At 37.8% G+C, this 25,046-nt stretch overlaps 1 pseudogene; it reads right to left on the bottom strand.

The window, feature by feature from the left end:
• Nucleotides 1–3,701: 3,701 nt before the first annotated feature.
• The window catches only part of LOC127846057 (glycogen phosphorylase, muscle form-like), a 53,223-nt pseudogene continuing 31,878 nt past the window's right edge, over nucleotides 3,702–25,046 (bottom strand).

The following is a 25,046-nucleotide window of genomic DNA, read 5'->3' as shown; positions in this document are numbered from 1 at the left end:
CTATTAAATGCCGAACTCCGGTGTCGGGATGTCGGTGCATACATAAACTATCTAGGAATTGCTCCAGCCTTGTTTGACGAGATTCTGCAAAGAATATTGCCATTTATTGAAAAGCAAAGGACCAGATTTCGTGAACCAATTTGTCCTGGATTGCAGTTGGCGATGTCCCCAGACACCTGGCAACTGGGGATAAGTATCCATCACTGTCATATGCAGGATTGTTCCGACAGTGTGCAAGGCCATTGTAGCTGCGTATAAAGACGAAGTAATGACATGCCCAGTTTCAATTGAATAATGGAAAACTATATCGGACCTATTTGAGAAGCAATGCAATGTCCCCCATGCATTAGGGGCATTGGATGGCAAGCATGTAGCTATCAAGATGCCTGCGTCAGTGGATTGCTGAGAGATCAAGGAGACGTTTGATGTGGGAATCTTTGACTTGAAACTGACGACATTTCTGCGTTGAACGTCAATAATATGTGGATTGGTTCCACATATTATTGACGTTCAACGCAGAAATGTCGTCAGTTTCAAGTCAAAGATTCCCACATCAAACGTCTCCTTGATCTCTCAGCAATCCACTGACGCAGGCATCTTGATAGCTACATGCTTGCCATCCAATGCCCCTAATGCATGGGGGACATTGCATTGCTTCTCAAATAGGTCCGATATAGTTTTCCATTATTCAATTGAAACTGGGCATGTCATTACTTCGTCTTTATACGCAGCTACAATGGCCTTGCACACTGTCGGAACAATCCTGCATATGACAGTGATGGATACTTATCCATATTCTTGGTGAACTGGAAATTACCCCACACCCACTGGTCCGTCGCACTAAACACCTCGTCGCTCAGGCCAGACTTCTTTGATGCCTGCTTCAGCCTATAGCAAAAATAAAACACAATTCGGTTTACTGAAAATAAACATTAGTCAAAAACATTTTAATCATAAAACGTTTTATCATATACATAAGCATTTTTAACATGTGCATTTAACTACTGTAAAACGTTACCTGTCCATTTTTGGCTGTTATACCAAGTTTTCAGTTCAAGCACACTGGTCCCCATTTTATCAGCCTGTTGCTGCCACCAGCTTTCCTTGAGCTGCATATTTTTATAGTCAGCCCTTCTTTTTTTATATATGGAAGGGTTAGCTTTGAGAAAATCTTAAATTTCTGGTCAGTGTATGTTGTAGTTGTTCTGGGAAATTTCGTCTTCTTTGGAGCATCATCCTGGGGCGATGGGGTTTCCACCGGAAACAGCAGTGCTTGAAGTTTTGGAACCTTTTCGTTTCGCTGGCATGATTAAACTGATAGAGTACCAGTAGATAAAGCTGTTATGTATATGCAGCTTGCGTGGAAATCGTGGCTATCGTGAGGAAACGTGTTGGAGCGTGTCAGAGCGTATCAGAACGTGAACGACAATCGGGGATACCGTAGGAGAGCGTGACGGAACGTGGAGCAATAAATGATAGAAAAGTGTATATCGTAACAGATCGTGGTAGATCGTAGCAGAGCGTGGAGCTATCGTGAGACGTCGCAGCGAAGCGGGATGAAAAAATGTGTCCACGCTGGTCCCAATCTGTTGCGATTGTACTCCACGTTCTGTTACGCTTCGCTACGTTCCGTTACGTTTTGTTACGAAGGCCACGATCTGTCACGATTAGAAAATGAATCGGGGCAATCGTGGTAAAATTTAAGTTTGATTTAAAATCTGTCCCGATGCCCACGATGTCCCCAATTAAACCACGTTCCGTTACGCTCCCCCACGATCACCCCTATTCGACTCCACGCTCTGTTACGTTCGCCACGATGCTCTGTAATCGGGGACATCGTGGTAATCGTGGCCAGATGTAAACCTAGCATTATATAAAGTATAACAGGCAACTTAACAAAAAGTTACATTTCTCAAATACAAAACTTAAAACATTAAATTGTGTAAAATGGTACATTTATCTTGGTTATGCTAACAACAGCATTCGAAAAAAGTGTAGATATTTTCTTCATCAGACATATATATTCTAAATGCATTGTAAATTTGCCCACAAACTGGTATTATACCACAATTCATGCCTGCAATAGATCACTGAGCGTAGTAAAGTTTCTCTTGGTGGAATCCCAAAACATTGACCATGATTTTCACCCATAAGTCATCACAAAGTATATGCATTTGAGACAACAAGTGAACTATTAAAGATACTGCCTTTATTGAAACTGGCCACACAATTGTGTATTTTAAACACTTATTTATGTCCAATAGCACATGTCATTATCAAAGCTATGCAATGCTTGTACATTGAAGAGGCGCAATTAGAGCCTCGTTCTGGGAAAACCGTACACTTGTAAGGAAATGAAACAAAGAATAGTCAACAAAAAAATGCACTAAAAGATCAACAAAAACATTGCAGGAAATAATAAAAAAAGATCAGACAAAAACATTATAGGAAATAGTATAAGAAAGAAAGAACAATAATGCTTGATACAATAACTGCCTTCCATGGAACAGATACACAGCCCTTAGAGTGAAGGGTTGCAAAACTGAGAGCCTCGTTCTGGGAAAACTGGGCTTAATGCATGTTAACTAATTAATGTAAAGTGTTGTCGCACATTAGCCGGTGCAGACTGCAGGGACAACACTTTCCACTTTTATGGAATTTTTCGTTTAAAGGAGGTCTCTTCTACGCAAAAATACAGTGCAGGCAGAAAGTATCATCCCTGATTAGTCTGTGCAGACTGAATTAAGCCGTTTTCCCAGAATGAGGCTTCTGACATCTCAGAGTCAATGATATCCATGTGTTAAAATACAAACTACCAATGCCTGAGTTCACACTATAATACTAGCATTTACAGTCGGATACATTTGATATATATAAATATATAAACTAACAAAACCTGATTGATCAATGAATCTAATACAGTCAATCATGATGAACTTTTTTATGTGTTTTAAATACCATGCACATGCACCAATATTTTTATTTTTTTTCTTGAAATGAATCTGTTACATGAACAAAATAAAAACAACAGTTTGTTTCAATTTTCACACCAGTGATATTTTGGAAATCAGCCCCTAATTTATCTACTTTCATATACTTTAACTTATATCAATTATAGTGACAATCCATCATGTCATTGCTGTTTATAATTCTTTTGTCTTAAAATCATAAGCAATTCATGTTTTATTACGATATGAAAATTGTTAGCCTCAGGTTATCTTGTTACAACAGATTTAAGAATTTGGATAAATTGGGGCCAGTCTCCAACAAACTTTTTCAACAAAAACAGCTTTCTATAAACAAATCACAAATCAAGCACTGATTAATTATAATAAATGTACAAACACACACGACAGTCAACATAATTCTTCATCTACAAGGTTCTTTTAGTGTTGTTTTTCAATCGCACACACAATGATATGTTGACTTTCCTCAATAGGTACTTGTACTTTAATTAACTGTCAACCTACTACTCGACCACAAATGTTTGTTTTTCAATAACAAACATTATTTTATATTGACTTTCATAAATACTCAAACACAAATTCATAAATTGAGTTTACTTACTTATTCCTATATCCTATACAAGCTAATGCTCATCTTTGGCAGTCGAGTTTAATGTTGACTTTGATAAATACTTGAATACTTGTACATAAACTGTGTTCACTTACTAATTTCTGTATTCCTTTATCATGTAACGCTCATTTTTTGGGCGGTGCATTGTTGCTATCGTCGTATTCAAGCGGTCGTTCATGAGGCGCGAGCAGCTTGAACTTAGTGGACTCGGTGCCCCAAATGTCCTGAGCGTAATCAGATATAGTGCGGTCAATGGAGAACTTGCCCGACGATGCTATGTTGTGTAGACACATCTTGGACCATTTCATCTGGTCCTAGAAGGACAACAAAAATGGGCTTAATGCATGGGCGTAAAGCGTCATCCCATATAAGCCTGTGAAGTCAACACAAGCTTATCGGAGACAACAATTTCCACTTTAATGGAATTTTTGTTTGAAGGAAGTCTCTTCTAAACTAAAATCCAGTTAAGGAGGAAAGTGTTGTCCCTGCCCTCTGCAAAGGCTAATATGGGACGACACTTACTGCACATGCATTAAGCCCAGTTTTCCATGAACAATTTAAATAAATATTGTCAACCTATCAAGATTCAAATTACCTTGAACACTTCGCTGACTCTATCCTGGCACTTTACATCAAAGTCAGCAAATATCATGAACCTGAAAACCATGGCAACACACGAACTATTACACAAGTTATTGCATGATCTACAAGTTATTGCATGATCTATAGTGGTACTTTTTAACATGTATGCAAAGGATACAAAACTATTTCTTTCAATGCGTTGGTAATTGTTACAAGCAATATATGTCCCCTACCATTGTCAGATTTTTTCAAGTTTTTGTTTCCATAGCAACCAGACTTCTTGACTTAGGAACATAATTGAATAACGTGAATCTCCATATTGCCATCTGTCCATGTTTCAAGTTTCATGAAAAATTATGAAGAACTTATAAAAGTTATCGCAGGATCCAGAAAATTGTCACAGACTGACTATCAGACAGACTGACTGACAGATGGAGCGCAAACCTGTAGGGGACAAAAAAACATAAGAGGAAAACAGCACTTTGGAAAATAATCTCCAAGTTTAATACAAATTTGTATAGCTAAATTCATTTTAATTATTAAATACTTACCTGCTATCTAATAGCTACTTAATCCGAAAGGGTTGTTAGTTATCCGGAATTTCTGGAGCGCACCACCAAGATAGTAGGACGGATCTAGGTAACAGGTCAGAACGGTCACATAGTGCAGTGCAACCTCGTCACCAAAAACCGTCTACCCACAAATCACTCTTTTTCCAAAAAATAAAATAAAAAAAAATATTAGGCGAAGAGCGGGGTGAGAGGTTGGACTCAACGATAGCAGGTAAGTATTTAATAATTAAAATGAATTTTACTATAAAAATTTGTTTTAATATCATAATGCGTTACCTGCTATCTAATAGGTGAATTTGCAGCTGCGGAGGGAAGATTCGCTTATAGCTTTCCAATCCCTATCCGAGCAGAACACATATACAGGTTTATCAGCTAATGATAGCAGAACCCATATCAAGGGTTATCAGCTTATCTTTGTGATTACGGTATTGACATGACTTCTCGGATAAGAGTAAGTATGTCAATTTTGTAGAAGACATCGCCGTTTGTGGACCAACAAGGGGGCCCAATAAATACAAGTAGTCTTGTAGGCACTCAAGAGAACGTAGATAAAAGGAGAGGAAAGTGGTCGGCATCCTCCAGAAGGCATCTTGGAGCACGTCAGACAGTAAGCTGAAATAATTATACGCCCACGAAGATGACAGAGCTCGTCGTAATTCATGCGGTCTGCTCTTAAAAAGGGATGGATCCCTAGATGAGAGAACAGTAAGGCTTTAGTAGTTGAGGCTACCCAACGAGAAATAGAAGCCGAAGACACATCGCCCCCCCCCCTTTTTAAGGGAATGAAGATTATTTGTCGTAAATATCGAATGGACTTAAATCTGCTGATGTAGAACTCCAAAGCCCTGAATGGGCAGAGGAGTCTATCTTCATCTTTATGTCCACAAGTTCTAGAAAGAATTGGTACCTTGAAGGGTTTAGAAGCCATAGAGGGGAGTTGATATTTAGCAAGGAATCCTGGATGACACAACAAATAAACGGAGCCATCGGCTCAAAAAGAAAATGGCCATCTACGACAGAAAGAGCATGAATTTCACTTCTCAGTTTGACTGAAGCCATAGTAAGAAGGAAAACGGTCTTCCAGGTTAGGAACTGTTAAGAAGCCTAGTAAGCTAACAATGAACGCAAACCAAATCCCATTTAGTGGTAAGGGAACGAAAACAGGGCGTTGAAGTTACATGGCTTGGATCAGTTCCGAAATGGCTGGGTCTTCACAGACTTGTGATGAATTGCGAAAAGCCAAGGTATGCGAAAGCATAGATCTGTATCCGTTGATGGAGCTAAGAGAAAGTTTCTTATCATCAAAGAGATAGATTGGAAAAATCTCTTATGCGTCTAGCAGAGGGATTGAGCGATCAATATGCCCTCGAATACCCACAGAGAAGAGCTTCCAGACAGTTCGTAGACTGTTCTGGTGGACTTTCTCATTGCAGAGGCAACGAGGGTTGAAGCCCTAACAGAAAAAAAACGTTTCTTCCGTAGGGATGTCAGATAACGGCCAGACGTGTAGTGGAACATGTCTGGATCCGCATGAAGTCTGTCTCTATAAAATAGAAGATCTGACCTGTGATGAAGTTTCCTGTACAGTCGACCAGGAGACTGAGAAGGTCGTTGAACCAGAATCTCCTTGGCCACCAAGGAGAATCTGGCAAGAGTCCACCCTGATTTCTCAAAGATTTGGGGAATAATAATGGGTGAGAGATAGGAGCAAGTACCCAGTTGGTCCCAAGCGAACGAACGGGCGTCTACTGCCCATGCTGCTGGATAGTTAATTGGACTCACGTACAGAGGAAGTTTGTGGTTGTCTCTGGTCGCAAACAGATCGACCATTAGATAACCGAACGTGAGAAAAATCTGGTTGGCCACTTGCTGATTAAGTGTCCAATCAGACAGAAGGAACTGGTGTTTGAGATACAAACCGTCCGCCAGGTCGTTGAGACGACCTGGTATGTTAGGACGAGAAAGAGATGTTGAGGCTCTTTTAAAGAACGAGTTAGTTCCTGGTTTCCAGACACAGGGATTGGGAGTGTGTTAACCCCTCTGCCTGGATGTAAGCTACGACTGATGTGTTGTCGGTTGACACAATCACACAGGAGTCCTGAGGATGTGATTGGAAATGAGATACAGCTAGAAAAACTGCTCGCATTTCGAGATTGTTGATGTGCAGGTCAGACTCCTGAGGAGACCACATGCCATACATTATCATGCTGAGTGGTTCCAGGTGAGCGCCCCAACATTCCTTGCTTGTATCCGTATGAGATGTAAGGAAGATGGCGATGGAAGAAGCGGTACTCCTGCCTAGAGTCTCATAGTCTAGCCATCAATGAAGGTGGGGGCTAAGGACGGAAGGAAGGGAATCTGTGTAAGCAGATTGTCCGGAAACCATTTCCAACAAGCTGAGAGATAGTGCTGAAGAGGACGTAGGAAGAGACGTCGCAGAAAAATGACCGGTGACCGGTTAAAGACCGACCGGTTGCCGGAGACACGTGGTCAAGAACGGGTGGGGAAAAGTCACGACAAGCCGAACTGCCCCACTCTGACCAGAAATGAAAGTCGTTTCGACTAGAAAAGTGTTGAACACTTAAGTCTATGACTGGTCTCCTAGAGCCGCTTTCCTTATGAACCAGGAAAAGGTGACTGTAAAATCCTGGGGAACAAGGGTCGTGAACCCTTTCTACCGCCTGTTTTTCCAAGAGTCCGAGAATGGAATCTGGAAGTTGTGGATGCGGTGATACCAGATATATGGGGACGCGAGAAAGTGGGGGCCTTTTTCGAAATAAAAAATGAGGTTTTTTGTGACAAGGCAATGAACCCACGCGTCCGAAGTTATTTGAAGCCATCGATTTGCGAAGTGCAAAAGTCTGGCCCCGACTGGTACCTCCGGAAGTTGTGGCGGTAGAAAGGGGTGTGACCTAGGGCTGACCTTGGGAAGGTCCACCCTTGCCGGAAGAAGGATTGAATGACTTCTTGTCTGGATTGGGTTTGCCCTTACTCCAAGTTTGGCTAACAGACGGCTTCCGATAGGAAGATGTTCTGTTTTGAAAAGGTGGCCTATTAGTGGCCAGACGTGGAGTTGAAGAACGATTTGTAGGGAAACTGTTCCTATTAGCGTTCTTGGCCGGCGGGGCTGCCGGGGGCTTAGAAGCAGGGCGCCTAAAAACACAGGGCGCTGGCCAGAGTTGCTCCTAGCTAAGGAGGCAAGTATCTGATCTTCCCGATCAGCAGTTAGTGCCGCCTGTATTCTCCCTCCGAAAAGTGAATCTGCTGTTAAAGGAGCAGTTCGAAGGGAGTTAACGCCTGTTTCCAAAAGGAAAGTAATGGGCAAGGAAGAGAGGATGAGGTCTCTCCGAAGCCTAAACATCTTAGACATTGACGACGCAGCATTGTGGGATAAACACTGCGTCGTACGTGAAAGGTGTATCAACAAAGCACTGAGCTCCTCTGGGATTGAAACAGAGAGCTCCCAAACCATGTCTAAGGCTTTGGCTGGCATTAGATCTAGCTGGTTAGCCAGACCTATGGAACGGCGTTCTCTTAGCTCCCAATTTTCCAACAGGGAATACGGGACTGCTGTATGGGTAGATGATGAAGGCATTGTAAACGAAAGCTTACTAATGTCAGCATCAGGAACCGCTAAGGCTCCGTAAGCTACTTAGGGTCTTTTAATGGAGATAGCGAAGGCTTATTGGCTGGTTCAAGTGACTGGAACACAGCCATTGTGGAAGAGCCAATAGGGAGGCGGAGGTCAACTCGAGAAAACGCCTTGCTTATCCTGCCGGGCTCCCGTCTGCGGGCTACCTGTTATGTAACGGTAGCCGCAGATCCTGTAGGAGACAAGGAAGGGCGGCGGCAGAAGTCATCATCTAAGGTATGAAACATTAGTTCGTAAACCTGATTGAAAGAGGCCAAATATTAAGGTTCGGCCTCATTTGACTCCGAACCCGCCTCAATCGAACGCAGCCGAACTGGTTAGGTTAACCCATGCACCTGGAGCCTGATATGTATACGAACTAGTGTTTGAATGTAAATTAATCCCAGTGGTTGTAGGAACGGCTGAAGTGTGTGTTGAGGCCAAAATAGAGGCCGATACACGTGGAAAGGAGTAGCGAGATTCCTCAAAGAAGGATCGCCTAGGGGACCGAGGGGACCGAGGCCGCCTAATAGCGGACGGTCGATGTCCCTTATTCCTGCGATGCCGAGACACTGTTCGGCGACGCTGGGAATGATGTTTCCTGATGGAGTGTCTCCCCGATCGCTGGTGTGATCTCTCTTTACGAGAAGATCGACGCCGAGAAACACTCGGTGAGCGTGAACGACGTCCACTCCGATAATGATGAGGGCTAGTCGAAGTAAACGAAGAGTCATACGACGACAAGACCGAGGCGGAGGAGTCGCCGGAAACATCAGACACTAAGTGTTCACGTCTGTGACTCACAGTAGAAACGCGACTGCGCCTACCGTTGTGGAGCACTGACAAAGTTGTGTCAACATCTACGGTGACCGGAACGGTCAGTGACAGGTACCCGGTGACCAGACCGGTCATAGAATGGCCGGTGACTGGACTGGTCAATGACCGGTGACCGGACCGGTCATAGCATGACAGGTGACCAGACCGTTCATAACATGACCGGTGACCGAACCGGTCATAGCATGACCCGTGACCGGACCGGTCATAGCATGACCGGTGACCGGACCGGTCAATGACCGGTGACCGAACCGGTCATAGCATGACCGGGGACCGGTCAATGACCAGACCGGTCTTCGAATGACCGTTGGCCAGACCGGTGACCGGACCGGTCATCGAATGACCGGTATCCGGACCGGTCAACTGGTCGGTACCCGGTGAACGGACCGGTCATAAAATGACCGGTGACGTCACCTGGTAAAGACCGAAGTATGGCGGATGCCATATGGTCCGACGTCGATCAATGCAGAGCCAAAGCTCCGTGATCAACGTCCTCGGGCAAAGACCGACGTATGGTGGACGCCATATGGTCTGACGTCGACCGACTGACAGCATATAGCCCGTTTCGGTCAACGTCTTGCCCGGATAGCCTTGTTGTCTGACGTCGATCGATGCAGAGCCAAAGCTTCGTGATCAACGTCCTTTGGCATCGATGTAAACATCATCTCAACTCTTGTATTTCCGACCATCATGTAGATCGATTATGAAAAACAAGAGCAAAACATATTCATCAATAAACTTGTCCTTGAGCCGATTGTCATAAGGCACATAAAATCATTATTTTCCCATAATGAAAATAATTAACACTCTCTCAGTTACTAAGAGAAAGCCAATAGAACGTAGAATACCATTGCCGTAGAGCATAAATTAAACAATAGTTTAATTCGAAACAGATGAAATAATACAATGACCATCAACTAGATCGTCATATAGAACGTAAATTCATGATTTGCACACAAGCAAATGATAAAAATTCTTCAATGAATTAAAAGAGCACGCTTTTCACGTTCTCGCAATGTATAACAAGAACACTTTTTGCACGTGCTCGTTCGCGCCTGAAAAAAACAGCATGGTAGAAATAAACTATTGTTTAATAAAAGCAAGCATTGCTTACCTTTATATTCAAACAAAAGTATATTAAAGGCGCGAACGAGAAATACGAGAAATTCACGGTAACATATTTGTAAGAAAAATTGAAAAATCTATACAAAAAACCAGCGTAAACACAGAAACAAATTATTGTTTCTTCAAAATGGCTGTGTATTTATACTCATCCGGAAGAAGAGTGATTTGTGGGAATACGGTTTTTGGTGACGAGGTTGCACTGCACTATGTGACCGTTCTGACCTGTTACCTAGATCCGTCCTACTATCTTGGTGGTGCGCTCCAGAATTTCCGGATTTATAACAACCCTTACGGATTAAGTAGCTATTAGATAACAGGTAACGTATTTATGATATTTAAATGTTTTTAATATAATTAGAAATATTGACCTCTTTTATGACAAAAAAACAACAACAATTCAATAGCCTTGGCTTAAATGTTCCCAATATGACAGCAATATTACCTTTCATGATGTACTATAGAGTTGTATATATCCCTGAACAGCGCAGGCTGGTCGGGGTTGAAGTAGCCGTTGTTGATCTGATCAATGATCTGCCGAGTAGTGGCGTTGTTCGTGTAGTAGTCCTCCGGTTGTACCTGCAAAATAACACATTTTAGCCATGCTCTGAAAAATAGGTCCTTAGTGCTTGTACCTGCCAAATAACAAAAATATGTTGTGCTCTGAGAAGTAGGAGCTTGATGCATGTGCGTTAAGTGTCGTCCCCGATAAGCTTGTGCAGTCCACACTCTCGACACTTTCCGCCTTAACTTGATTTTTGCTTAGCAGAGACTTCTGTTAAATGAAAAATACCATTAAAGCGGAAAGTGATGTCCCTGATTAGCCTTTGTGGACTCATATAAAACAGTGTTTATTGTGCTTTATTATTTGTTCAGATTGATCGGGTTGTATAATATTATATCAGCAATGTAATGGAGGTCAGTTGACCTACTGAAATTTTTTTTCTGATGAAGTTTTGTCGGTCTAAGCAATAACTAGTACCAAATGCACTTATTTTTGCCAACTTAATAATTGAAATCTTTGATTTTTTTAATTCTCACTAGGGACAAGATTGTAACTAGCAATCATGTTTCCTGGCTGTGTCTTTGTTTAAATGAAGTTCTGTGGCATTTTGCGTACTTTATAATAAATACATGCACACATATAAAGGGACTGTAAACCACGAATGACGAAAAAAGAAAAGTTCTAAAATACCGTATTTTTTACAATAATTAGTTTATATTGATTAAAAAAATCACGACTGGTATATAACATTACTTGAAAAAGTTCATATTTACAGTATATTCGGTAATACAATTTTGCGATGTGAAATCGAAAGTACATCACGAAAATAGGTGACATAACGATATACACACTATAAATAATGCAAGTAGATTGATCATTTTATTTATAAAATATATACAATTCACAACGCATGCACAATTTGCATTCCTGGGTTAACCACGTGACGATGATGATCAATCTTCTTGCCTTATTTATAGTTAACTGGTAGTTACCTGGTAGACATACCTAGTAATAATAAATAAATAAAAAAATAAAGTAAAAAATAAATAAGTTATGTTATAAACCAGTCCTGATATTTTAATCAATATAAACTAATAATTTGAAGAAAAAAAACGGTATTTGAGAACTTTTCTTTTTTCGTCATTCTATTACAGTCCCGTTAAGTAAAAACTTGATTAATAATTGATAGCTGAAATTATATATTTAAAACATTACAGTCATATGACTGTGACCTTGATCTTCAACTGTATTAATAGGATATACAATTATTTGCATACTCCTTCTTGTGGAGAGCCTCAACCTCCTCCACAGTCATGCCGAAGAGGAAGAAGTTCGTGTAATATGATATAACATTATATGTGCCACCTTCTGGGAAAACTGGGCTTAATGCATATACATACATTGTTATCCCAGAAAAGCCTGTGCAGTTTGCACCGGCTTATCAGGGACAATATTTTCCCCTTTTATGGATTTTTTTAAAACAAAAATCCAATCTAAGAATTAAGTTTTGTCCCTGATTAGCCTGTGCCAACTGAACAGGCAAATCTTGAATAACACTTAACGCAGATGCATTAAGCCCCATTTTCCCATAGCGAGGCAAAATATTTGCATACCCCTTCTTGTGGAGTACCTCCACCTCGTCCACTGTCATGCCGAATAGAAAGAAGTTCTCTGCCCCCATCTCCCTCATCTCAACGTTGGCCCCGTCCAGTGTGCCGATAGTGAGGGCTCCGTTCAGCTGGAACTTTATGTTGCCAGTCCCTGATGCCTTGACAAACAAAGATAACACGGTGCTGGTGTGAATTAACTCTTTCAGCGCTGGAACCAACTTTTGAAGGCCTTTGCAAACAGTTTGGATCAAGATGAGACGCCACAAAACGTGGCGTCTCATCATTATCCAAACTGTTTCCTATTCTGATAGTATTCTTTAAAAAAAAATCGAAGAAAATGCTAATTTTAGAAATTCAGCCGACGACATTTTAGCAGACGACAAATTTCTAGGCATGCAAAGGGTTAATTTGAGAATCGCTTTAGTAAAACAGAGCTTAATGCATATGTGTAAAGAGTTGTTTCAGATTTGCCTGTGCAGTCTACTGTAGCGTAGTTCGTTCGATGAAAAATGCCATGCATAATTTGAAGTTATGACAATAAAGCAGAAAGTGTCGTCCCTGATCAAGGTGTGCGGATTGCAAAGGCTAATCTGGGACAAAACTTTATGCACATGCATTAAGCTCCATTTTTCCAGTGTGCCAATGGTGAATGCTCCATTTAGAAAAATAAGTGTTACCTGTCTCTAACACCTGTACAAATAGAAAAAAATGTTGCTGGTGTGGAAAGGATTTTTTGTGAATTAAGTATCGTCTTAGATTAGCCTGTGCAGTTAACACTTGGTCATCAGGGACGACAGTTTCCGCCGAGACTAGATTTTTGTTCAGAAGAGACATGCCGAAAACAGGTGCAGACCGCTCATCTATTTGTCAAAGTATGAATCAAATCTGATCATAAATAAAGACGTTATGGAAGTTTAGCAAAATTGTGGGGGGAGGGGGGGATGGTCATTAATTACATTATCTTTCAAAAATGAAAAAAATGGTGGGGGAATGGGGGGGGGGAATTCTTGGTCCGGATGGTTGGACGGTCTTTCAAAAATGATTTTTTTAGCCATGTTTCAAAAAAAATAGAGGGGGGTGAGAGGGGGGTATGGGGTGGGGGATAGTTTGGGTGGAGTCTATTGTGGTATGTCAGGTAAGTGTTGTTTTGTCCAAGTATGAATCAAATCTGAACATTAATAAAAAAGGTATGGCAATTTTAGCAAAATTTAATACTGTGACCTTGGCAGTCAATGTCATTCATAGGTCAAGGTCAAAGTCAACTTCCCAGTTTCAGTACCATCATTATAGTAAGAAAGTAATTTGAAGTTTTAAAGCAATAGCCTTGATACTTTAGAAGTAAAGTGGATCTAAACACAAAATTTAACCAAATATTCAAAGTTACTAAGTCAAAAAAAGGGCCTAATTCTTTCAAAATGCCAGTCAGAGTTAATTACTTTGCCTGCACAGTCCCCTCATGATAGTTAGCAAGTCTATCAAGTCCGAAACCAATAGCTATGATACTTTAGAAGTTAATTGGACCAAAGCACAAACCAAATTTTCAACTTTCTAAGTATAAAAGGGGCCTAATTCTGTCTAAATACCAGTCACAGTTACATATCTTTGCTTGCACAGTCCCCTTATGATAGTTAGTAAGTTTTGCAAGTATGAAAGCAATATCTCTGATACTTTAGAAATATAGTGGACCTAAACAGAAAACTTAACCAAATTTTCATTTTTTTAAGTATAAAAAGGGCACATACTTCTGTCAAAATGCCAGTCAGAGTTATTTAACTTTGCCTGCACAGTCCTCTCATGATAGTAAGTAAGTGTACCAAGTATGAAAGCAATAGCTTTGATACTTTATGAGAAAAGTGGACCTAAACATAAAACTTAACCGGACGCCGATCAGGTGATGACAATAGCTCATTTTTTTCAAAAAATAGATGAGCTTAAAATCCCATAAAACTGGAAAGTGTCGTCCCTGATTAGCATATGCGCACTGCACATGCATTTAACCCCATTTTCCAAGAGCGAGGCTCAAATGTTGAAATGTCCCATATCTACAATGCTCCTTAGTGAAATCTTATAACTTATCATTTTGCCAACACGTTCGCCCACCTCTGTTCCGGCCGTTGAGATCTGCTCACTGAGATCAGCCGCCGGCATGATCTTCTCGGCGAGGGAGACCCGGTAGTTCTCCAGGTAGATGACCTTCAGCTTGTCCCCGACAATGGGGTCGTTGTTGACCACATCGCCCACCGTGTTGATCAGCTTGATAATCAGCTTGGCCATGTGGTAGCCTGGGGCCGCCTGAGAGAGAAGTCAGCAGAGTATAATAAAAGTTCCTTTTGTCAAAAAAGTACTTTTGCCCAAAAAGTATATTCGTCCCAAAAATGTGTAAGTCTACTTTTCCCAAAACTTTCTTTTTCTAAAAAGGGAAATGCCCATTATTATTTTTGTTGCTAAATAACTGTTTCAAACCATTTTATATTATAACAATTAAAAATTATTATTACTGTAATCTCTTATGTTGTAGTTTTTAAATAACTTTTACATTTTAGGCGGAGAGAAGGGTCAGCGCTTGTGTGTGTGCCTTTCAAAGTTTGTAAGGTCTTTCCACACATAAGGCTGCATTATGTGAGGACCCATAGTGTGTCCCAGTAATTTTACCTAATTTTCATACTGGACAAAAAAGTTGGGATGATGTTTTTTCCATTATAGCTGCAATGCACAGCTATTTAGTTGTTACTGAAAGATTTTGAATAGTGGTGTAGACTTGTAGTGTGGGGAGGAGCCAGAATACGCTGATCACGTAGAGGAAGCCATACCTGTCCAGTAGGGTGACCACCAACCAAACAAACAAGCTTCCTGGAAAGGGCATTGAAACCCGGTCACCCAGGTGTCCTAACCACTGCACACTGTCCTAACCGGACAGCCCAGGTCAGTGGTTGTCAAACAGAAATTGCAAAGCACCAAATGTTTTTTTTTTAATTGGAAAATATTAGTGAATAAAATTGCTAAATAACTGTTTCAAACCATCAAACAAATAAAGATTACAGTAAATCTTCAAATTGCAATCTAGTTACTTTATGAAGTTCCCAAATAAATATTAAAGACTCTATACCTGTATGAAAAAGATTATCAAATATGCTGAATTCTAATTCTCGCGGTGTAGCAATTCTATTGTCGAAAAAACTTGATTATAAAATACATAACGTCCAAGGTGATGAATTCGGCAACTACATTAATTTAGATATGAATATTGGTGAAACAAGGCTCACACTGGCATCTATATACGGACCGAACTCTGACAGTCCCGAGTTTTTAATACCATATTGATATTATTGATAACATGGGAAATGACTCGTATTTAATTTGCGGCGACTTTAATTTGGTTCTAGATCCGAATATAGATTATAATAACTATAAATCAATAAATAATAAAAATGCCAGAGATTGTATTTAAAAAAATATTGAAGATCGAGTTCTTACTGATCACTCAATTGTAATTTTGACATTAAAATTTAATGATTTTAAACACGGAAAGGGTTTATGGAAACACAATAATATGCTTCTAAGTGATATCAACTATATAAACACAATCAATGATCAAATTATCGAGATTAAAAACAATATATGTTACCTGTATACAATACAGATAATATCGAAACAATACCTGACCAAGAAATACAGTTTGTTATTAACGACCAACTCTTTTTAGATACAGTTTTAATGGATATAAGAGGTAAAAACAAAATCCCGTAACAATCGGGAAAACCAAATAAAAGTAGAACTTGAACAACACGAGAAATTGTTTACACAGAGTAACGTGCTAATTATCGATGAATTAAAAAAAGAACTTACGAAAATTCAAGAAGAGATATTAAAAGGAGCAATAATAAGATCGCGAGCCGAATGGATACAATTTGGAGAAAAACCATCAAAACCCTTTTGTAACCTTGAAAAATAAAACTATTCAACAAAAACTATCACTAGCCTAACAACTGATGACGGACTTATTTTAGATAAGCAGTTTGATATCCTGAATGAAACCGCTTTGTTTTATAAAACATTGTATCAAAAAAACGACAGTGCAAACATTGATGATCATCTTAATAGCTTCATAGAGAATATTAAAATACCTAAACTATCGAACGAGGAGTCAAAACAATTAAAAGGGCCAGTTACATTAAGTGAAGCCTCTTATGTTTTAAAAAATATGACGAACAACAAAAGCCCTGGGTTGTCGGGTTTTAGTATTGATTTCTACAAAGTATATTGGCAAAAATTGGGCACCTTTGTCTGAAGAGCGTTAAATCCTGTTTTTGATAGCGGGAAATTATCTATAACTCAATATCAAGGAATAATTACTTGCATACCAATGGGAGATAAACCCAGACAATGTCTAAAAAAACTGGCTTCCTATAACAGTGTTAAACACTGTGTATAAAATTGTTTCTGGAAGTATTGCTAATAGACTTATTAAACAACATATAAACAAGCTTATTGATAATGACCAAACTGGTTTTATTAAAGGCAGATTCATTGGTAAAAATACTAAACTAATCTATGACATTTTAAAATATACTTAGGAAAATAATATTCCCGGTCTTCTTCTGCTAATTGATTTTGAAAAGGCCTTCGATTCCTTGTCATGGAGCTTTGTTAACAAAACACTCTCCTTATTTAATTTTGGTCCTGACATAAGCAAATGGTTTAATGTTTTATAACGCAACTCAACTCAACTCAACTCAACTCAGTTTATTAAGTAAATAAAGGCCGTTGGCCCAAAATACACAGTATGTGATATAAAATATAACACATGTTTGTAGTTGCGAACACATCATCTTAATACTAAAATATGTCAACATATTACATAGTGTTAATGCTACATTAAGAATATATCAGCTTATTCAATTTTGTTCAAAAGATTATACACATCATCTTAATACTGAAATATGTCAACATATTACATTGTGTTTATGTTACTTTAAAAATATATCAGCTATCCAATTTTGTTCAAAAGATGATACACATACAAACACAATTTCAATAGTGTGACATTATCTGTTTTGCTCATCAGATTATAAAAGTCACGTAAAGAATTTCCACCCAAATACCAGTTATATAGAAATTCTCTACGGACAACGTCATATTTACTACATTGAAAAAACGCATGGTATTCACAATAAATAATAGGTAAATGTTTCTCGATCAAACTAAAATTACAAATCCTCAAATTATATTCAAGATGCAACTGCCTACCAATTTCAATAGTTAATTTGTGATTGGAGCATCTAAACTTGGCAAAGGCTATCTGATATTTTAGCGGAATTTCCAACTGCAAATATCTTTCGGTGTTAAGTAGAGATTTATAGTTCTTATAATGGTTACCTCTAGGTGCATTATTTATGTCACTGTGCCAATTTTGTGTGACGCAATCAATTATACGCTGACGAAAATTACGCACTAATAAGTCTACGTTGCCAATATCCTGAGAGATCCAGACGAATCCGAAACCATATCTAAATATTTAAGATTTTACATGTGTTGCCCAGCAAGAAACCCCGGCGTTATCTATTGATATTAACATATTATAGCATTGTTTAGGAAATCTGTTAGGCATCATGAACAGTTTACACCAATATTTAATGCAATTAACAAAATATGTAACAGATAAGGGTAGTCGGCCACATTCGCCAAGGGCGATACATGTATTAGTATTTTTCCTTACATGCAAAATGCGTTTGCAAAATTTATTTTGGACAGTTTCAATGGCATTTACATATTCATATCCCCATATATGTGAGCCATAACACAATATTGGCTTTACCATGCTATCAAAAAGTAAAAAGAGTTCTTAAATAGGGAAGTTTCCAAAATTCCCCTTATAACTATAAATTGAGAATATTGCTTTTTGAGCTTGTGAACTAAGTTTTTCTTGCGCCGCGTTTCACGATAATTTGGGTGTAAACAATAATCCCACGTATTTATAAGCGGAAGTGGTATTTAATTTCGTACCCCGATATGTCCAGCGCTCGTAATTACTTAAAGGTCCGCCATTTCTAAAAACAATAACTTCAGTTTTATCTAAATTAATCTCCATTCCCGTATTAATGTTAATGCAAAATTGATCAACAACGTTTAACTGTTGTTGAAGTTTAAAGGCCGTTTCCGCACAGATAGCAATATCGTCTGCAAACATGAGACATAAAATGTCAGGTATTTCATTTGAAATAAAAATTCCTGACCCACATGTTTCACGTAGCATAACTGATAAATCATCTATAAATAGAGCAAATATGGTAGAACCGGTCTTGTCACCCTGACGGGTACCAATATTACATTGAAAAAACTCTGATATAGTAATATGACAGTTGGTTCTATACTTCGCCGCAGAATTAGTGTCGGTTGTATTATGTACTTTAACGCAGGAAAAGAGAGAGCTATACATATTGTTTAATACGTCAATGAATTTACCTTTAATTCCCTTTTTGGTAAGTGCTTGAAACATTACATTGTGGTTTATTTTATCGAATGCCTTTCTAAAGTCTATATATAAGCAATAGAATCTACCCCCCTTTTTTGACAAATATTTTTGAGCCATCGCTTGTAGGCAAAACACATTATCTATAGCTGAATAGCCGGCCCGAAAACCTGCTTGAGATTCATCAAATTTATTGTTTCTTTCCGCCCATTCATATAATCGTTTATTTAATATACCGGCAAATATTTTGTGCATTATATTAGTTAAAGAGATTCCACGGTAATTTCCAAGAATATGAGTAGGTCCAGATTTGTGTATTGGACATATTATACTCTGAACCCAAGTTTTAGGAAAATAACCAGAATCAAAAATTCGATTAAAAAGTAATGCTAAGAAGGGTGTTATATTGTTTAATGAATTTTTATAAAACTCAGCTGGTATTCCATCGATGCCACTGCTTTTAGTATTTTTTAAATTACGGATTTGAAATTCGATTTCTGCGAGTGTAAATTGCTCATTTAACGAAATCACATCATCGTTTATGGCATCTGCGTTATTGTTTATAACAATGCACGGCGCTTGATCGCTGTATAATAAACTACGAAAATAGTCGTACCATTCATTGGTCTCGATACTAGTAGTAATGTTTTGTTGCGGTTTAGCTTGCTTAATTTTTTTCCACAAGAAATTAGGATTTTTTCGATTCTGGAGTAGTTCCGCTCTATTTTTTATTTGTAACTCAAACATTTAAGCATTGCAATAATTTTTAAATATATTTCTGCGATCCTTATACTCATTTAGATCAAATGGTAAAATTGAAGCTCGAAATTTTCGTAAATATGTGTATTTTTGTTTCTTAAGATTATCACATTGTTCATCCCACCAAAGTGGCTGTAATGATCGTTTGTAGTTAGGTAATAAAAGCATATTTTTGCCTGCCTCATAGTATACAGCGTTAATTTTGTCAATCGCCGCTTCAATATTTGTAGTAATGAGATTCATTATTATATTACAATTTTCATTTAAGAGCGTATTTATATTAACGCGAAAGACATCAGCAAATATTTCTTGCCATTTGTATTTATTTACGCGCGAAACTTCTTTATTATTACCAAAATCATTGCGGTTGTTATTTATGTGTTCCAAGTTTATTCGACAGTTAATTGGAAAATGATCAGATTCTTAGCGGTTAAGTACTTTGAAGTCAATAATTCTCGAAAATAACTCTGATGAAGCAATCATGTAATCTACAACACTTGCCCCTTCGTTTGAAACACATGTGAAATGGCCTTCCTTATCGTTCGCGAATCTTCCATTTAGAATATGTACATCAAACACACAGCATAAATTGACTAACGATTTTCCAAAATTATTTCCCCTTAAGTTATCTCTATTCGCGTATTGCATATCAAAATCACTGCCTTCATAATCTATGTCTCCAAATATATAATATAAATCATCGCAAGGTATGAAATCTAGGTAATCTTGCGTTCTAGAATTTAAGAAAAATAGGGCATCGGGATATGTAAATTTTAGCTGTTCTAAGTTAGAAAACATACAATGTATACCATTTTATCCCATCATCAGACGTGCATTGTCGAAATAAACCACTGTGGAATAAATTTTCCTCTATTTCGGCAGTGCTGAAATATAGCTGTCACGCGCGGCGGAGAATGGTCATATTACTCGGAATCAACTATAAAGTAATCATTTTTAGTAAAATTGAATTAGATTCAACCAAACAGACAATTGATACCAAGATGTAATATGTTTTTAACACATAATGCAACTCAAAAAGCATAAAAACATTATTTACAAATATAAAGTGCGCGTACTCGTGACGTCATTATTGAAACGTCATACGACACAATTCATGTTCTATCACGCTAAAAGTGCGGTTAATTAGTGTGTTTTTTTCATTATTTCTTAAAAATCGGACACGTAGAGGTATGATAAACAGAAAAATAGGTTAGTTACTGATCATTTTGTAATGTATTAGGCTCGGCACGATTAAAATAATGAAACAGTGTTTGCTTAAAATAACTTTGGGATTTTCCGTGTAATTCGATTTTCCTATTCTATTTTTAAAGAAATAATTTACAACTAAGAAAATTGGTGGGATAAATCGAATACTAGGTCGGTGCCGAATAAAGCAAAGTTTATTTTGCTCGGCACAAAAATCTGAACCACTCGCCAAGGCTCGTGGTTCAGATTTTCTAAGCCTCGCAAAATAAACTTTGCTTTATTCGGCACTGACCTAGTATTCTCTATCTTCTCATCTGTTAGGTTATATATTGATGACCCTTCTGGAGAGATATAAGTGTAATACATAATGTATTGGTAATGTAAATGGTTAGAAATAAAAACACATATGCCTCCACTGTTACGTATACTGTTTGGATTTAACTCTCTGACATGATCATAACATGTGTAGGATTCTAATAATGAATTAAATTCACCACAACAGTTTCCCCAAGTTTCACATAGACTAACAATATCAAATGAAGATACATAAGTTTTAAATTCTAGATTGGTTATGTGTTTACGTAAGCCTGCAATATTCAAGCAAGCGATATTTATATCGAGCAATTTCCTCGTGTCGTCATTGTTTGTTGGGTTACGGCCAAATTTCTAGTCCATGAATGAAGTGTCGGATCGTACGTCATCCTCGTGAGAGCTTATATCGTCTCTGGTTGGCGGATTCCCATCATTGTGCGGGATGCGTTCACTTACGTCATCATTCACGTGGTTGATCCTGTTGTTACCATCCAATCGGTGATGTGCATCATTATTGTTGTCTGGATGACCACGTGGTATCCCACGTGCAGGACGTTGTCGAGTTGTAGGTCGCCGGGTACCAATGGGAACAATTGACTGTGTAATGTCGTTGTATTTGTACACCTGGTCATTCACTATTAATTTATCATAACGTATTACGGCATAGTTATCATTTCTTCTCTCTTGTACCATACGCTCTCCGAGAATGTGTCTATGTTTACGTACTTTGTCGCTGAAGTCCTGTTGAACAGAGTGTGACCGATTATGTTGTAACTGCCTGTTCGCCCGTCCTAAATCAGTTCACAGTCCTTGAACCGTGTAAACCGTACCATGATTGTACATTTGCTTGGGTCCCGAGATTTTATGCGATGTGCACGATCGATTTCGAACGTATCTGCTTCGTCCCCAAAATTCAATGTATCTTTTAGAAATGAGCGTACTTTTCTTTCCGAAACATCTCAGTTTTCATTTATATTTCCGTCTATACCGTTAAAGCGAAGATTGTTTCGTCGGGATTGATTTTCAATCTGATCCAACTTATTCTTCATTTGTGACATTTCCTCCCGTAGTAATAAGTTAGCACTACTAAGCCGGTCATTGTTTTGCTTTAATTCGCTGATGGTTGAAAAAATTGAGTCAATCTAAGTATTTATACCGCCGATTTCTGTGACTAAGCGTTCATTTTGTTTATCAAGGTCGATTTTCATATTTCTTAGAAAAGTAAACATTTCAGAATCATTACTGGAATCAATGGTTGACCTACTTTGGCTGTTTTGAGTAGTCCCGCTGTTATTCAATGGCGATAAGGATGGTATCTCAGCAGTAACGCAGTGTGGGTCCTTATCTGATTTTTTCCAAATACAACGTGGATGTCGTCAGGGTGATCCCCTCAGTTGTTATATTTTTATTTTATGCGCCGAAATCTTGTCTCTAAAACTCAGGGCAAATCCCAAAATATAAGGAATAACAATTAATAATACTGAATATAAGTTATCGCAATTAGATGACGATACATCTATTCTCCTGGATGGCTCTGCAGAATCCCTTAATGAAACCTTAGACGAATTGTCGCTGTTCACAATGTTCTCTGGTTTAAAGGTAAATTTTGACAAAACTAAAGTGGTTTGGATAGGAAAACATAAATTTAGTTCTGACAGTATCAAAACTAGATGGAAGTTTATATGGAACTAGCAGACTTTCGATTTGCTTGGTTTAACTTTTCATGTTGATCTTATGATGACCTTAATTATACGAATAAATTGTTTAGAGTTAAAGCACTGCTAAAAAGCTGGTCCAGAAGAATATTAACACCCATTGGAAGAATAAAAGTAATAAAAACCATTGTTCTCCCAGTCCTTACCCATTTGCTTGTTTCTCTTCCAAATCCACCACATAAAATATTAGTAGAGCTTAATGATCTATTTTTAAATTTTGTGTGGAATGGGAGTTCAAAATTTAGCAAAAATGTACTTATTAAAGAATATTCTGAAGGGGGTCTTAAAATAATCGACATCTTTTCTTTTATAGTTGCTCTGAAATGTTCTTTGATAAGAAGGCTCATCGCGGGAAATGGTCAATGGATAAATGTTATAAAAATGACAATAGATACCCAAAAACTGTACAACTGTTGTGTTCACTATCCGGAAAACATTATACACAAAACAGACAATGCTATTTGGAAGGACACTTTATAATCATTTGTCGATTTCCGCAAATCTGAATCATTAAATATAAAGTACATATTACAAACCCCAATAATTTATAATCCAGATATAACGACCGGTAATAAAAGTGTCTTCCTAAAAACATGGTTTAAATATGGTAACCAATTTATATGTGATTTGATAAAAAACCAAGATGATTTAGGACTGTATGGCTACGAAGAACTGTGTAACAAATATAATTTCTATCCAAACCACTTGCATTATATAGGTATTGTTAATGTAGTAACTAAGTACTTAAAGAACTATGGTTTGTTCGATAAATCCCCTGCTCTAAACACGATTGTAGTTTTTAAAAATATTGACTTTGTTAAGCCATTCGTTCCCCTACAAGTGATATCCATTTTAAAATATCAAAACGGTACACAATCTATGTATACAATTGTTAAAACTAACGACACATTACCTATATGTATGTCAAAATTAACGAGCACCTTTGAAAATATTGAATCTTAAGACTGGAACCATATTTTTGGAATGCGTATTTTTATTACAAGAGATTCTTCATTACAATGGTTTCAGTATAGAATAATTCACCGAATTATTGGTACAAACTACTTTTTTGCATATAATCAAGTATAAAACATCTGCAGAATGCTCTTTCTGTCATGATATGCCGGAAACAATCGAGCACATATTTTTGGGAATGTAAACATGTTAATTGTTTTATTGCAGAACTGTTTGAAGGTGTTGAGGTATTTGCTGACTTTTTAAATGCACCCTCGTTTATGTTTGGACATAAATGCACAAGTGTTCCTCTTAATCTTACAATCCTTCTCACAAAAAAATGTATATATAATTGTAAAATGAATCAAAAACTACCAACCGTTATCGTAGCAAAATCATATTTTTCAATCCAGTTTAATATTTTAAAGGAATTGAATGTCTTTTGAAATTTAGATTCTAATTTTATAACTTCAAATAAAGAATGGGGTATTTTGTTAAGTCTGTATCGGTAGAAAGTTGTGACTTGCATAATCTATCCTTATATTGATAATTTCACTATATGGATAATTTCACTTTATGTATCAAGTAGTATATTGCTATGTTTCCAATTATTTTAATTCTGTAATTATAGCACTTGTTTACTTTGCTATCCTGTAAATTGTGCATTGTGAGGTACATAATTTAGACGTGTTTTCATAACTTCGAATGCTATACATGTATTGTTATTTATGCAATTATGACAATATCTTGTATCATGCAGTTATTAACACTTGTCAAGAATGCAATAATGTACACCTTTTATTATGATATATTATATATACTGATGATGTACGGTGTGGACCCCCACATACCTATTGACGAGGAAAATAAAACGTATAGAACGGGGAAAAATATACTGAATTCAAATGACGTCAGCCTTTTGACGACATGAAATTGATATTCCACATAATTCTCAAATTAAACCCTTTTAACCTTTTCCCAAATAGAAGCAAAATGAAAGCGGCAATATTCAACCAGCATAAAACCAGACCAGTCTGTGAGTAACTTTCAGGCCGTTAAGGTTTTATGCTGTTTGCTGTTTATCACTAACTTAAGGTTGGAAATGAAGCCTTTAAAACTTGAATCTAGTGAGAAAGGTCTTCAATTTTATCTGATTTTCTAAGGGACTAAAATGGTGTCAGAATGCGTGTCTGAGTGGT

The sequence above is a fragment of the Dreissena polymorpha genome, chromosome 9 (assembly GCF_020536995.1).
Source record: "Dreissena polymorpha isolate Duluth1 chromosome 9, UMN_Dpol_1.0, whole genome shotgun sequence".
In the NCBI taxonomy this organism is placed as follows: Eukaryota; Metazoa; Mollusca; class Bivalvia; order Myida; family Dreissenidae; genus Dreissena; species Dreissena polymorpha.
Note: the sequence above shows the minus strand (reverse complement) of the source record. Positions and strands in the feature narration are given on the sequence as shown.